Source organism: Lepidochelys olivacea, assembly GCF_965140295.1.
Source record: "Lepidochelys olivacea isolate rLepOli2 genome assembly, chromosome: 12".
Lineage (NCBI taxonomy): Eukaryota > Metazoa > Chordata > Testudines > Cheloniidae > Lepidochelys > Lepidochelys olivacea.
Genome location: NC_140422.1, coordinates 16046086 through 16060086, shown reverse-complemented (window position 1 = coordinate 16060086; position 14001 = coordinate 16046086).

Below are 14001 nucleotides of genomic sequence, written 5' to 3'. Positions count from 1 at the left end.
GATCCATCATGCCAGTGAGGGACAGCAGGGGCATGTGTCCCATCTATCACTCTTCATGATACTAGGTGCACTACAAAGAAAGAGTGGGGTAGGACACATCTTTCCTAGCATGTTCTGCTGTGATGCTGCATGACTTCAGATGAACACTACAAAGAGATGTCTTGAAAATGCATTGTGCAATTTAAGAGCACATTATTGTACTTATTTAATAATAACCACCCCCACATGCAAAATATTTCAATGCACAATGCATTTTCAAATCCCCTCCTTGGATCTGAAAACATGTTCTCAGAAATTGCAACCCTGTTCCTGCTGTGCCAACGAAGTGCTGCAGCAGAGCAGTTTGCAATCGAGGAACATTGCCCATGTTTGTTTGCACAGCAGCCCTTTTCAAACTCCTGTATAGATCTGTTTGTAGAGCCATCAGAATAATCTAGGGGAAGCACTTTAAATAAAATCTGCATACAAACAAGTGTGCAACTAAAATAATGTGGAAGTGGTCTTGTTGGGACCAAATTCTCCTCTCAGATAAGCACTGATTACTTTTACTGAAGTCAATACCAGAGCTGTGCCTGTTCTGAAGGCAAACTGAACCCACGGTGATTTAGTAGGAGTAGAGGTTTCCTTTTGACTTTTGATGATTAATATATTTTTCCATTTCAGCTGCTTTTTAAGTTATGGACCTTTGTCTCTTTCATGTTTTAATCTTTGGTGTTTGGCATTCCAGCAGTTTAAATTTGAACAGAAATGTCTGTAAAACGGAGACTTTCTGTATTTTTTCATTCTTACATTTTTTAAGTGACATAATTTGCATTTGGAATAAAACAGCATCACAAGAAACCTAGTCTGAATTTTAAAAAGTAAAACTTGCTGGTGTTTGATAATTTTATTTTATTAGTGTATTACATTAAATGTAGCAATTTCAAAAAGCATTTTTAAAGGAATTCTAATTTTAAAAATCATAAGTTAGTTACAGTTGCTTTTAATGAACTCTGAAAACATGAACATTAAATTTGTTTATCTCTTCCATATGCACTCTGATTTAATTATTGTAAAGTTGTAAATTTTTAAGATACTTGCTTAGAGAAACAAACCTTGCCAATAATAACTTTGTTCACAGAGGCAAATTAAAAACTTTGTTCACAGAGGCAAATTAAAAACACACACACACCACTCTATCCAAAATTTGGCCCATGTAATTTCCGATGAGTTCTGGTGACTAAGGGCCTGGTTTTTAAAATAAACACCTAGGGCCAACAACTGCACTTTGCACACTGAAATACAGTTACACATTTATACGGCTGTTGGGGGTGGAATGCTTTTCCTATGCAAACTAAAGGCTAGATTCCGCCACTCTGATTCATGGGGGGTAGTCCCTTATGCTGAGTTCAACAGGACTACTGTTACCTGTCAGCTCTGTGTTCTTGGGGAACCAGGGTGCAGTATCCAGCATGTCTGACTCACGAAGGCCCCTCCACCTCTGCTTGGACCAAAACCGATCAGAAGAAAGACTTACAAAAAGCAATGAAAAGGCAGTGGGAGACACACCTAAACCCTCCGGATAAGGGTGACAGGATTAAGACAGCTCCCCTAGCCTCATTTGCATTGAAAATGGGAGAGGGAGGCATCTCCATTAGCATACAGAATGGAGAACAGAGATTCCAAGGCAAGAACCACACGGAACTCTGGGACCAGAAAAGCAGGGAAGCACTGCATGATGGGGGATCTTTGCTCCAGCTCAGTAGTTTTCAGACCAATTCTAGTAATAAATCCTTTATTGGTATTCAAAATACTGAAGCTGCCTAACTGTATTGTGAGCTCCCTCAAATGAAGACCGCCCGTAGCCAGGAATGATCAGTTCCTTTCGTCTAGTCTGAACAAAACAACTGTGGTATACTCCCTTGAGACATCAATTTACCCATAAACACATCTAGTGTTCTCTCTTGAACCACTGTTGTTTCCCTACCTACCCAAACTCAACTAAGTGTTCTGATGCCTGGATCCAAAATCTGCATCAATTCGATTGGGACTTCATCTTCTCCTGACTGATGATGCTGGGGGCTCTGCCTGTCTCCAGCACGCCAGACCCTCCGCTATAGTGGTGAGAACCCAACTCTGTGTTTTTTTTCCTACTCTAGGTATAGCTTTCTAACCTTGACTTCTGTGATCAGGTGTAGTTTTCTAAACCTGACTTTTGTAATCAAATTTAAGCTAGATTTAATATTGTAATTGTTTTGTTTGTTTGGCTCTCCTTGTATGGCTATTACCTGGTGTAACAATGCTGCCTTTGGTGGGACGCTTCTGAGAGTATCCGGACAAATTGCTTAGAGCAGGGCAGTTACAGCCCAAGGCTGGGGTTTCTCCACTTCTAAGGCACACCAAACCAGCCAGACAGAGGGGACTTTGGTTTTAGCCTACCGGCTAACCATAAGTCATACAAGTACTTCCTTAGACACTCTAGTTTCCCAGTATCATCACCAGTGCGACTTGTTATGGAGATGAATGGTTATGAAAACCAATACCCCAGTAAAAGAAAAAAGGTTCTTCCGATCCCAAAGGACCAAGCCCCAGACCTAGGCCAATATACAAGTCAGATCTTACCCACAAATCACGCTGTTGCCAATCCTTTAAAATCTAAAGGTTTATTCATAAAAGAGAAAGGATTAGATGAGAGCTAGAATTGGTTAAATAGAATCAATTACATACAGTAATGGCAAAGTTCTTGGTTCACGCTTGTAGCAGTGATGGAATAAACTGCAGGTTCAAATCAAGTCTCTGGAGTACATCCACAGCTGGGATGGGTCATTCCATTTTTTGTTCAGAGCTTCACTTTGTAGCAAGGTTCCTTTAGAGGTCAGAAGCAGGATTGAAGACAAGATGGATGAGATGCAGCAGCCTTTTATAGGTTTCAGAGTAGCAGCTGTGTTAGTCTGTATTCGCAAAAAGAAAAGGAGTACTTGTGGCACCTTAGAGACTAACCAATTTATTTGAGCATAAGCTTTCGTGAGCTACAGCTCACTTCCTCAGATGCATATCGTGGAAACTGCAGCAGGCTTTATATATACACAGAGAATATGAAACAATACCTCCTCCCACCCCACTGTCCTGCTGGTAATAGCTTATCTAGTCTCTTGCCATGTGGCCTCTGCTTTCTTTGTCTCAAAGACAAGCTATCCAGCACATGGCACAGAAAAACCTTAGAGTTTTGTCCATAAGCATGTCCCTGCATGCCTTGCTGAGTTACAAGGTGTATCTGCCTTCTCTCAATGGGTCAGTTGTATAGCTGATGGTCCTGAATGGGCCATCAAGCAGGCTAGGCAGTGCTGATACCAAATTGTCTGGGGTGTCACTCAGAAGCATAGCACAAGTTTGAAATACAGACAGTACAGAGCCAATACCTACAACTTTAAATACAAAAATGATACATGCATACAGATAGCATAATCATAACCAGCAAACCATAACCTTGTCTTAGACACCTAATCTGACCCCTTTATACAAGATTTGGTGCCACTACAGGACCTTGGTTGCAACAATGATCTATACGGTTCATGTCAATAACGTCACACCATAATTACATCAATAATTACGTCATAATAACGTCAATAATTACGTCAATAACGTCATAATTACGTCAATAACGACACACACAATAAATAATTTTTATGGTTAAGCTGGTTGCTTCTCTCCCTCCCTCTCTCTGGCTTCCCCATTTGCTCTGCAGCAATGCTCCTCTTACCTAAGCTAAAGATCCCTGTAGCGGCCAAAAATCCTGTGGGGTTTGCTCATGCAGTGGGTTACTACCAGAACAAATGTACGGTGAAAGTGGGGACAGGGACGTGCTGAGCTTGTGGCATAGGAGGGTGGCAGCTTGGAAATGCTGCTCGACCCAGCCTGCTGAGTCCAGGGGCATGTAAGGGTGGCAGCTTGAAAGTGCTGATTGACCCGGTCTGCTCAGACATGCTCTGTTAATATGTGTGTGTGTCAGGGGTGAAAGTGAGCCGGTACGGACCGTACGCAACCCACATTAAAGTGCTGTCCCCTGCCCCACCCGTTGGTGGCCCCGCAGGTACAGACCCTACTGGCAGGGCCGCCAATGGGGGAGGCAAAAGGGGCAGCAACGTTAAAGTGCTGCCATGGCAGCGCTTTAAACAGGCTCCTTAAAGCAGGGTCCTTTTGCGCCGTTGGTGGCCGGGGGGATGGGAGGGGCAAAGGGAGCAGCTTCCCCGGGGGCCAGCGATTTAAAAGGGCCCAGGGCTCTGGACACCGCTGTTGCTACTGAGGCAGTGGCTGGAGCCCCAGACCTTTAAATCGCTGCTGGAGCCCCGGGCGGCGCAGGCCAGGCAGCGTGGAAGGGCTGGCTGGGGGTCGCTCACTCCCCGCAGCCCTGCCCCTTCTGCCCAAGGCCCCAACACTTCCCGGGGCCGGAGCCGGAGCCGGGCCTGTACTGGTAAGTCTTCGGAGTTACTTTCACCCCTGGTGTGTGTGTGTGTGTTCCTCTGATTCTGGGGCTGGAGGACTCCAGCCCTGGGGAACCTAAATCCTGCAGGAGAGCTCCATTGGGAGGGACCTTGCAGAAGGGAGAAGTAGAACTCAGTATGAAAACACAAGTGACACAAGCAGTACACTGACTGATAGAATTACAGATACCCGCCCCTCCCGAAGAGTAACCCTACTAAATGAACTGTCATAAATATAAAGAGAAGGGAAAACCCCTTTAAAATCCCTCCTGGCCAGAGGAAAAATCCTCTCACCTGTAAAGGGTTAAGAAGCTAAAGGTAACTTCGCTGGCACCTGACCAAAATGACCAATGAGGAGACAAGATACTTTCAAAAGCTGGGAGGAGGGAGAAAAACAAAGGGTCTGTGTCTGTCGGTACGCTGCTTTTGCCAGAGATAGACCAAGAATGGAGTCTTAGAACTTTTAGTAAGTAATCTAGCTAGGTATGCGTTAGATTATGATTTCTTTAAATGGCTGAGAAAAGAACTGTGCTGAATAGAATGACTATTTCTGTCTGTGTGTCTTTTTTGTAACTTAAGGTTTCGCCTAGAGGGATTCTCTATGTTTTGAATCTAATTACCCTGTAAGGTATCTACCATCCTGATTTTACAGAGGTGATTCCTTTACTTCTATTTCTATTAAAAGTCTTCTTGTAAGAAAACTGAATGCTTTTTCATTGTTCTCAGATCCAAGGGTTTGGGTCTGTGGTCACCTATGCAAATTGGTGAGGATTTTTACCAAACCTTTCCCAGGAAGTGGAGTGCAAGGGTTGGGAGGATTTTGGGGGGAAAGACGTGTCCAAACTACGTTTCCCAGTAAACCCAGTTAGAGTTTGGTGGTGGCAGTGGATATTCCAAGGACAAAGGATAAAATTAATTTGTACCTTGGGGAAGTTTTAACCTAAGCTGGTAAAAGTAAGCTTAGGAGGTTTTCATGCAGGTCCCCACTCTGTACCTAGAGTTCAGAGTGGGGGAGGAACCTTGACATGAGCGTACCCCAAAGTAATGAGCAAATCTGGTAACACTACTCATCGCATGAGGTGCCAACCACTAAAATTGGCAGAATGTTGCCATTTGAAAATCAAGCCCTAAATGTATGTCAAGTATAGTGACCTTTGCCTGGAAGATAAGTCAGCAACAATAAACAAGTAGAAAAAAATGCATGAGGGGACAATCTCAGAGTAACATCTACAATGAAATGGCGTTTGCATATTAACTAGCATGACTCCATGTTTAGCATTTCCTCTTTTATATTTGTCAGATCTGTCTGGCTAGCACACTTTCTTACGGAAACTAGTAGTAGCCACACTCAACAGTTATGTGTATATATAGTTTTTGTTTGTAAAATGGTTTAGTACCAATGATAGAACTACCCAAAGACAACACTATATTGATTGCATTGGCATTTAGAGCTGAGTTTACGATGGTGTATGAAGACAGTATTTATATATATGTATATATGGTACTGAATAGTCTGTCCACTCTCAAGCGCCTCAGAATTTTGTTAAAGTGGTAAATGAAGTCCATCTGTTCTGAAATAAGGCCACTTATGATCTCAGCACAGCAGTATACTTTCCATTTCCTGCATTTCTTTAATTTTGTAATCTAATCCAAGTTTCAGTAAAAGAAAGGAGTTCTTTTTAACAACGTCTTCACTGTGAGATTTTATTTTTCCCTTGCAGTGACCGGGAGACTATAAAATGGATATTTTTCGTTGTTATTGAATAATACTGTGCACTTATATAGCTCCTTCTGGCTGAAGGTTTTAATCTTTTTCTAATGCTTTTTCGACATGATGTATGGAAGTATAATTAATCTCATTTTAAAAATGGGGAAGCAAGATACAGCAAGGTTAAGTGACTTACTTCAGCTTGCATATGAAAACTGTAGAAGAGCTGGGAATATAACTAAGCTTATTAATGCCCACTCCTGTGCTTACGCCACACAATCACTCTTTCTCCTCTATATCCTTTTAAATATTCCCCTAAATAGGTAAAAGTGGATCATAATTTCTTTCCAAGACTAATTTAATTCCAGAAATGTTTTAATCATTGGGCAGCCTCAGAAAATCCCTGGCTCTTTATTTGCCCACCAACTCTTCAATGAGACTCAGAGAATTCAGCCAAAATGTTGTGTGTGTGGTATGTGAGTTCTGAATTAGCAGATTCATACTTTTGATGATAAGCTCAGATACATGATACTGGCCTACAGTACTTTTATCTGCTGGCTAACATTAAGTGTACTTTTCAAGAATGCACTACTGAGAAGCCCAACTTCTGCAGCGTGGGAAGCATAAACAGAAGATACCTTATGCACCAAAAGTACAGTTTTACCTTACTAACATAGTTTTGCAAGTATCAGGGGGTAGCCGTGTTACTTTGTATCCACAAAAACAACAAGGAGTCCGGTGGCACCTTAAAGACTAACAGATTTATTTGAGCATAAGCTTTTGTGGGTTAAAACTCCACTTCTTCAGAAGTTTTTACCCACGAAAGCTTATTCTCAAATAAATCTGTTAGTCTTTAAGGTGCCACCGGACTCCTTGTTGTTTTTGTGGATACAAAGTAACACGGCTAACAGATTTATTTGAGAATAAGCTTTCGTGGGTGAAAAATTTTTAAGAAGTGGAGTTTTAACCCACAAAAGCTTATGCTCAAATAAATCTGTTAGTCTTTAAGGTACCACCAGACTCCTTGTTGTTTTTATGGTTTAACAAGTCCCACTGTGTTTTGTGGTTTTCTTCTTATCTCTGGTGGGGGGGGGGGCGTTGTCTATACCTTTTCTGCAGCCTTAGGCAAACTCACAAGTATCCACTTTTCACAGTCTGAGAGCAATCACTCCTGACTCGTAAACATTTTGAGATAGCTAATATTTTGCTACTCTGTATGCCCCTTAAGGGTCTGATCCAATGCCCAGCAAAATCAGTGGAAAGACTCCCAGTATGGCAGAGCCAGCCTTGCTCTGAGTCAGTTACCAGATGTCCAAAGTCTAGCTAATTAGGGCTGCAAAATCCACTGGAACACCAAAATAGTGCCCACTGACTGGACACTTGCATAAGAGCCTTGTGAATGAACAAGCACTCCTCTGGCCACTAAAATAGAAAAGCAGGCTCTGATTTCATCACAACCCACCCTGGTGACTTGTTCTAATCTCTCAGAGAGATCCCAGAGGATAGGTTTAGCTAAATTGCTATTCCACATGGATGGCTCCCATCATGAGAGTCTTATGAAGGGTTCCACCTCTCACGCCTCCTCGTCAAAGTTTATATATGGAACTACTAGAATGGTTAGTGAGGAGGCATGGTTTAAAGTGCTTTCAATATACTGATTATACTTGCTCTATTTCTTCATTTTGTCTGATTCAAAGAGTGCATTTGAACACCATTCTCGAATGTCTGGAGGAAACTGGGGACTGGCAAGACCATACTGGCTGAGGCTCAGTCCAAAGACTGAGGTGATGGTAGATTAAGAGAAGCAAATAGGGGACGTGGCAAAGATTGTCACTCTCTCTTAGCAAGAATATCTGCCCACAATTAGTCAGTTGAGTTTGCATTTTAGGCACCGAGTTTGTCTAATAGCAGATTGAAGTCTATTGCATAGCAGTAGTTACTAGAGCTGCTTTTTTCCTTCTGCATCTAATCAGGTGTTGTAACCCTTTCTCTCCAATGCTGACCTCACTAGAGCCATTCATGCTCTGTCACTTCAAGTTTAGGTTGCTACAATATGCTCCAAACAGGGCTACTCCTTAAATCAATTCAAAGCTGCTGCAGAATGTGGCAGTCACTTGACAGGAGGTATATTTTACAGAGCACATGTCAGCGCATCAATGGTTTGCACTGGCTGCCTGTTGGTTTCCAGGGAGGTGGCCCATTGATTTCAATGGGCTTTGGATCAGGCCTTATACTGGAGATTAACAACACAGTATAACTATTATTTTATTACTCGTAAAGCACAGGCAACATGATTAGCCCTATGCAAGACAAAATGAAGAGTCCCTGTAAATCAATATTGTTTCAAAAAAATGGAAAAAAAATCATGAAAAGAAATAAAAAGCCCAATTTAGAAAGGTTTATTTCTATGATCCTTCAAAAGTCAGGAAGCATTGCGTTGCACAAGGGTAGGGTGACCAGATAGCAAGTATGAAAAATCTGGACACTTTTTTTTTTTTTTTTTGGTGGGTTATAGTTGCCTTTCTGGGACAAAGCCCCTTAATATCAGGACATCTGATCACCCTGCACAAGGGCCCCAGAGGCTAACATGAACAGTAACCTTCCTGTCACTTTTGCAAGCCCAATACCCCCAGACTATACAGAGGAAGGTGGTATATAAAGAGTCACATTTGTTATTTTGCAATCACACGGCACTTCCTGGGGCCCAGTCCCCTTTTTTATTTTCACGGTAAAATACATACCTTTCCTTTGGGAATCTTCCCTGGACTGCTATGATGTCCAGGTGCAGGGAGTGTGTTAATTTAAAAGAAATGCAGAAACATTTACAGTTTGTGGAGCAACATTAAATTGGTAAGGGATCAAATGAATATGTCCTTTTTCAGGGTTCTGTTCCCCGCTCCCACACAGACTCACTGTGTGGACTCGAGCAAATCTCTGAGGGCAGCATTTTCACTCCTCTCTAAAGTTAATTATTCTACCTGAGCTTATTTCAAAGTCACTGTGCATCTTCCTCCAGCTGAAACCAATGGGAGCTGTGGGTGCTTAGCACTGCTGAAAAAGTAAGCACCATGGAGTCTGGGCACGCACAATCAGTGGCCAGTTTTGAAAACATTGGCTGTAAAGTCTCTGTGCTTTCAGGGTGTGATCCTGTATTCAGTGGGAGTGAATGTGCCCAGCCCTGGACAGCCCTTTGTTTTCCCAGCTGTAAAAGGGGAGAACAAAATATTCAGTGTTTTCCCAAGGGTGTCATCTAATTTATTGGTAAAATGCCTTGAGACCCTCAGCTGGATATCACTAGAAAGGGGCTGTGTTACTGTTTCCACCTCTACTTTCTGTGACTTTGGACATGTTTCCTGAGCCAGCTGACTTCTGTAATAACAAAGGAGTTTTTGAGAAGCCTAAGTTGATGAAATTATATATCTTATCAGCCCCAGTAGAAGAGTTTGCAGAAACAGGAGAGTGAGAGCAGGTTGCAAAGGTCTGTAGATAAAGGAGCCTGTGTTTAATACACTCTGGAGGGGGGGGGGGGGAAGACACAAAACAGCATGAAGGCACTTCTCCTTTTATGTGTTTTTAGAAGTGAAGCAAATCAAAACAGAAAACAAAGCGTTGGGATGCATAAGGAATAGGACAGTAAATAATGCTGAAATAGAATACCCCATATAAATCCAGGGAACACTGTGCTCAATTCTGGTAACCCTATGTCAAAAAGGATACAGCAGAACCAGAGGGGATTCAAAGAGGAGCCACAGACGCGATTCGAAGCCTGGAAAAACGACATGTGAAAAGGCATGGGATTGTTTAGGTTCAGAAGGCAGCTAATAAAAGGAAGATACGATAAAGGCATACGGGAAAGAGAATGGCAAGGAGGCGATGAATTGGGTGGCCCTGTTCGCTCCATCCCCCGTGAACAAAGGTCAGCGGGTGTAACTGCAAAGCCGCACGGAGCCGAAGAAGGAATGGCTCTTTCACAGCCAGCCTGCGGAATGCCTGGCAACCCGGCATCGCCGCCTCAGACCAAGAATGTAGCCGGCTTCCAGGGCAGGCCACTGGCAGGGAGAACAAGGCAATGCGGGGGAGGGGGAGAGAGCCCGGCGGTGCACAGCCAGGGTGAGCCAGAGAAATCTCTACCCACAAACCAGCGTCTCCCGCAGCCAGCTGGGGCCGGGCGGGCACCCCCGCGGCGGGCAGGCCATTCGTCAACGTCGCGCTGCTGGCTTCCCTGCGGCTGGCACTGGCTAAAGCATCTGGTGCCGGCCCGGGGGCACGGGACAAGCTGGCCCCGGGATCTGAGCCCGGGCGGTGAGCCCGAGGTTGCTAGGAGCGATGCCTCGAAGGAGGCGGCTCCAGGGACTTCAGTCTCCCCCCTTAGCAGGCCCCCAGCCCGCCCCTGGGGCTGCCGCCGTGCCCCGCACCCCTGCCGGCTCCACCCGTTCCCCCCGCCCCTCCAGCCCCCGGGACGCCCGCTGCTCTTCGCACGGCACCGGGCGTCCGCCTCCCAGCGGCCCCCTCCGGCCCCGCCCCGCCCCGCCCCGGGGGCGAGCCCCTCAGCCCGGCCCGGCCCGGCCCGCGCCGCGCACACCTGGCTGGCGGCGGCGCCGCTAGGGGGCAGGGAGCGCGCGGCGCCTTTCCGCCCCGGCTCGCCCAGGAGCCAGACGGGAGGCGCGACCCGCTGCAGGTGAGTGGCCGGCGGGAAGGGGCCCCCGGGGCCCCAGGCAGCGCAGCGCAGCCCGCCGCTGGCTCGCCGGGCGGCAGCGCCCCGCAGCTTTCGTGGGCGCGGGAGCGAAGGGCAGGCTCCGGAGCAGCCAGCGACCCTCGCGTCCTCAAGCGCCTGGCTCCGCGCCGCCGCGGGCAGCCGGCCCCTGCCCCGAGCCCCTGGGGCTGCCCCGGGGGACCTGCCCTTTCACAGCACCCCGCTGCTGGTCCACAAGCCGGCTCCTGGCCACTGATCGCTCCGTTGGGCCAGCCCCTGGGAAGGGGTTTGTAGCACCGCCGGCTGGAGCCGCTGAAAGGGAAGGCGAAAGGGTCTTTTTTATCCTCTGCCAGCTAAGCGGCGCTCGGAGCTGTGTGTTTCCTCCGCTTTACCTGCCCCCCTCCCTGGTGCAATATCTTCTCTAAAACTCATCCTGGGGAATAGAAGTTACTTTTGGGTAATAGGGCGAGTTGCTAACTGGACTGAAAGCCAGCCTCTTCCTAAAGCAAGTTCAGTTTGCGACAGTTGTGTGTGTATCCCTCTAGTCTCTTCCATTCTCCTGTTCCCCAAGAGTTGAAGACAAGTCCTCCAGTTCTGGGCCCGGGTTCTCCAAACACACCCAGGCTTAATTTTACTATGCTGAGTAGTCCCTCAGTGGGAGTAAAGGTAAGCAAGTGTGTAAGTGTTTGTAGGATCAAGGCTTTAGAAATGAGACTTTGAGCTGACCTAGGTCAGAATCCCTTTGAATTTCATACAAAGTTCTAAAAGCGGTAATGACCGAAATATAAAATATTTTAAAACAACTTATAGCTTTACAGTAACCCAGGCACACATGGAAGTTAGTGAGTCAGGATGTCTCACCATATGACAAATAGCAGACAAACTGCACCCAAGGAATCTGAATAGAGATGATGTAAGACTTGCCAGAACCTGTTTCTGAAGTTGATGCACTTGATGTTAGCAAATTATAGTAAAACCAATTGTGACAAAATTATGTGGTGAAGCATGATTGAGAACAGAAAAATGGAGTGAGCCAGATCATACGTTCCAATATGCATGCACAACTCCCATTGAAGTCAGTGAGAGTTTTATGTGCATACTGGAGAGCAGAAGTTGTCCTGTGTGTTTAAATATTTTCTGTGTTAGAAATTCTCAATCCATAATCAGTGATGGATGGGCCTTTCTCTGTAGAAGAGGACAGCAGCAGACAAACAATATTATCTCAGCATCTGAGAGTGGAAGTTATGGTTTAGCTGGTAAATCTTACTTGGGTCAGGAAGTTCTAATAAAACACTGAAGATACAGAACCTTTTGGTCCTGATCAATGTGTGTTTGTAAGAGGTTTATGTTAACCGAATGGAGATATTGAAATCTATGGCAGGAAGTTCTACAGACTACTTTCTGCAAAGACTTACACGTGTGCTTAACTTGATTGTATTGTGAGTAGTTCTATTGAAACTGCTTGCAGTGTGTGAAGCTAAACAGCTGTGTAAATCTTGACAGGATCAGGGCCTTAGTTAATGTTGACTCATTTAAGGTATAAATGATTTTCCATTAAAAGCAGTTGTCTTGAGGGGAGATACCACTAATTACATTTTTACAAGCTATAGCAGCTTCTGATAATAAAAATGCCCTGCTTTTGTAGATGTGAGGAAATCTGGTAAACTCAGGGGTTGATGATTGTTCCTTGATTACATGGGCCAGATGATTGAAAACATAACTTACTGGCCTTGTGTTTTGCACAGCAGAACAACATGAAGCCAGGAAGCTGTCTTAACAGTAGTGGAGTGTTTGGGTGCCTTTTTCTAATATTTCCACATAATGTGGCTTGACACATCACTGAAAGAGGTATTAGGAAATCAGAGAGAAAACTTGCAAACGTTTCTCAAGAGATTGGTCAATGTTTGGTAGGCCAAAAGAATCATACATCTGTGATTCACTTCTAATTTCAGTGGGAAAGTTTTACACTATGGAGACTTATGTGACTTCAGCTTAATAACTGGCTAAAAACATTCCAAAATGTTTACCAGGGCAATCAGACTCTATTATTGGTACTTTTTATTTGTTTGAGATAAATCAAGTACAACATTTTGTAATGGCATATTGTCATATAGTTAATACTGAAGACAGGGATCTCTCCAAAATCTATGAAGCCTAATGTTTATTTCATAAGTAGGTCTCTTTACAACTTTATGGTCTTTGGAAGTAATTTAGAATCTATTGAAGAAGCCAGGACTTGGTCAACAGGAGTGCTGACAATTGGAAAATACATTTGAAAGCAATTTTGAACTGTTTTAAAATAAATACTAACTACGATATTTGAATTTGGCTCAGTAAGGAAAAATCTGCTGTTTTTCAGTGAGATGTAAATACTAAAAACATTTAGACAGTGTTTTCTGATTATGATTTGCTACAAGACAAAACACTGTTTTTTCCTGTAACAGGGACACTGGAAGATGAGCAAGCATTTTGAAGATAATTGATTAGAAAGAGAAATAACCAAAGGTTTTATTGTGTGTACACACACAGACTAGCAGTCTTAATACCCTGTTCTGTAGTTCAAAATACGGAAGTATACTCTAAAGAGGGGATATGCACTTAAGGCCAGCACCGAAATACAAATTTAGAAGACCTACAGCTATTATGATAAAATATCTTTTGAAGATAGGTAGACACTGACAATATCGTAATATTCTTATTTATGTTTTAATAACAAATACTGAGAAAGAGAAAAGAAACTTTCTAAGAGGCTTAAATTATGACCTAAATCAAAATGCCTTTTATTTAAGGCATCCTGGTCTAAGAGTATTGGCTTATGAACTTTTTATTTATTTAAGAGTATTGGCTTATGAACTTTTTATTTGCTCTTTCCATCTCCTTTAATCATAAGATTAGATTGGTATGATGTCTGCTGTTAAAACCCATGATGGATTACACTTTGTGTGTGTGGTGACACAAATGGTTAGGTTTTGAAGATATTTACTTTGCAATGATTGCCATTAAAGTCAACAGGGGCCAACAATCACCATGTGTGATACTGCAATTTTCCATTGTACTCAGAATGGAAAATAACAGTGATATCCAGAATGCCACTGTCTGGGCATAGTAGGTTCATGTTGACTTCCACTGTATGTCATGTA